Source organism: Tachyglossus aculeatus, unplaced genomic scaffold (genome assembly GCF_015852505.1).
Source record: "Tachyglossus aculeatus isolate mTacAcu1 unplaced genomic scaffold, mTacAcu1.pri scaffold_78_arrow_ctg1, whole genome shotgun sequence".
Classification (NCBI taxonomy): domain Eukaryota; kingdom Metazoa; phylum Chordata; class Mammalia; order Monotremata; family Tachyglossidae; genus Tachyglossus; species Tachyglossus aculeatus.
The window spans coordinates 1,032,566-1,035,587 of record NW_024045093.1 but is presented as its reverse complement, the minus strand read 5'-3'; the positions used below and the strand labels follow the sequence as shown (position 1 = coordinate 1,035,587).

At 49.9% G+C, this 3,022-nt stretch overlaps 1 pseudogene; it reads left to right on the top strand.

Moving 5' to 3' along the window:
* Positions 1 to 208: 208 nt before the first annotated feature.
* LOC119924056 lies at positions 209 to 2,815 on the top strand (annotated as a pseudogene).
* Positions 2,816 to 3,022: the final 207 nt, after the last annotated feature.

Genomic DNA, 3,022 nt, shown 5'->3' with positions numbered 1-3,022 from the left:
AGCTCCAAGAAGATGGATCATAGGGCATAGAATCAAAGAAAACATTCTAGAGACCATGGAGAACTCTTCGGATCAGAGGAATTCCCAGGGAGAATGTTTTTGGGAAAAAAAATGCATTTTGACTGAATTTGCTCCCTTCATAGTTATTTCTAATTGGGTTTTGTTGGAGATGTATTTCCCCTCTGCTCAACACAACTAAAGTGAACATATGGGGAAGAGAAACAATGCGACAGAATTTATTTTCTTGGGAATTTCGCAGAACCAGGTGTTACAGAGAATTGTTTTTTCCCTCTTTGCCCTCCTCTACACGGTATCATTGTTCATCATCAATCGTATTTATTGAGCGCTTACTATGTGCAGAGCACTGTACTAAGCGCTTGGGAAGTACAAATTGGCAACATATAGAGACAGTCCCTACCCAACAGTGGGCTCACAGTCTAACAGGGGGAGACAGAGAACAAAACCAAGCATAATAACAAAATAAAATAAATAGAATAGATATGTACAAATAAAATAAATAAATAAAAAAATAAATAAATAGAGTAATAAATATGTACAAACATATATACATATATACAGGTACTGTGGAGAAGGGAAGGAGGTAAGATGGGGGGGATGGAGAGAGTGAAGAGGAGGAGAGGAAGGAAGGAGCTCAGTCTGGGAAGGCCTCCTGGAGGAGGTGAGCTCTCAGCAGGGCCTTGAAGGGACGAAGAGAGCTAGCTTGGTGGATGGGCAGAGGGAGGGCATTCCAGGCCTGGGGGATGACGTGGGCCGGGGGTCGACGGCGGGACAGGCGAGAGTGAGCTACGGTGAGGAGATTAGCGGCAGAGGAGCGGAGGGTGCGGGCTGGGCTGTAGAAGGAGAGAAGGGAGGTGAGGTAGGAGGGGGTGAGGTGATGGACAGCCTTGAAGCCCAGGGTGAGGAGTTTCTGCCTGATGTGCAGATTGATTGGTAGCCACTGGAGATTTTTGAGGAGGGGAGTAATATGCCCAGAGCGTTTCTGGACAAAGATAATCCGGGCAGCAGCATGAAGTATGGATTGAAGTGGAGAGAGACACGAGGATGCGAGATCAGAGAGAAGGCTGATGCAGTAGTCCAGACGGAATAGGATGAAAGCTTGAATGAGCAGGGTAGCGGTTGGGATGGAGAGGAAAGGGCGAATCTTGGCAATGTTGCGGAGCTGAGACCGGCAGGTTTTGGTGACGGCTTGGATGTGAGGGATGAATGAGAGAGCGGAGTCGAGGATGACACCAAGGTTGCGGGCTTGTGAGACAGGAAGGATGGTAGTGCTGTCAACAGAGATGGGAAAGTCAGGGAGAGGGCAAGGTTTGGGAGGGAAGACAAGGAGTTCAGTCTTCGACTGTTGAGCTTTAGGTGGCAGGCAGACATCCAAATGGAGATGTCCTGAAGGCAGGAGGAGATGCGAGCCTGGAGAGAGGGGGAGAGAGCAGGGGCAGAGATGTAGATCTGGGTGTCATCAGCATAGAGATGATAGTTGAAGCCATGGGAGCGAATGAGGTCACCAAGGGAGTGCGTGTAGATCGAGAACAGAAGGGGACCAAGCACTGAACCTTGGGGAACCCCCACAGTAAGAGGATGGGAGGGGGAGGAGGAGCCTGCAAAAGAGACTGAGAAAGAACGACCGGAGAGATAAGAGGAGAACCAGGAGAGGACGGAGTCTGTGAAGCCAAGGTCAGATAACGTGTGGAGGAGAAGGGGGTGGTCCACAGTGTCAAAGGCAGCTGAGAGGTCGAGGAGGATTAGGACAGAGTAGGAGCCGTTGGATTTGGCAAGCAGGAGGTCATTGGTGACCTTTGAGAGGGCAGTTTCCGTGGAATGTAGGGGACAGAAGCCAGACTGGAGGGGGTCGAGGAGAGAGTTGTTGTTGAGGAATTCTAGGCAGGGAGTGTAGACAACTCGTTCAAGGAGTTTGGAAAGGAATGGTAGGAGGGATATGGGGCGATAACTAGAAGGTGAGGTGGGGAAAAGAGAGGGTTTTTTTAGGATGTTTTTTAGGATCATTGTTGGGAAATCTCTTCATAATGATAACCATTAGCATCAGCCCTCGCCTCGCCTCCCCCATGTACTTCTTCCTCAGCTACCTCTCCTTTCTCGACATCTGCTTTTCTACCACCATCACCCCAAAGATGATGGCCGACCTATTTGCTGAGAGAAAAACCATCTCCTTCAGCAGTTGTATGACTCAGCTGTTCGCTGTGCACTTCTATGGCTGCATGGGCATCTTCTTCCTCATAATGATAGCCTACAACTGGTGCGTGACCATCTGTGGACCTTTGTGCTACCCGACCATCATGAGCCGGCGGGTGTGTCAAGTCATGGTGACTGCCCTCTGGGGCGGTGCATTTCTACACTCCATCGTTCACACCCTCCTCATCATCCAGCTTCCCTTCTGCTGCCCTAGTGTGCCAGATGACTACTTTGCAATGTGCATCCGTTCCTGAAACTTGCCTGTGCCGACACCTCTGTGGTGGGCCTGATGGTGGTGGCCAACAGTGGGATGATCTCTCTGGTAGCCTTCTTCATTCTGGCGATCTCCTATGCCATCATCTTGTTCACCCTGAGGACCCAGTCACCTGAGGCGAGGCAGAAAATGCTCTTGACCTGTGGGGCTCACATGTCGCCGTCTTCCTATGCTTTGGCCCCTGTCTCTTCATGTACATTCATCCCTGTCACACCCTAGCGGTGGAGAAGATGGTTATTTAACACCGTTATGCCACCGATGCTGAATCCTCTCATTTATACCCTGAGGAATGATGCTGAGGTGAAAGGCTCCATGAGGGAATTGTGGAGGTGAAGGCTATCCTTCGGGAAGAAAATTAACACTGTGGTCAGCGTGGGGTTTCTGCATCATCAGTGTTATTTGCCAAGTGCTTACTGTGAGCAGAGTACTGTAGCAGAGTGGCCTAGTGGCGTCAGAAAGACCTGGGTTCTAATCCTGACCCTGCCATTTGACTGCTGTTTGACCTGGGGCAAATCACTTCACTTCTCTGTGTCTCAGTTG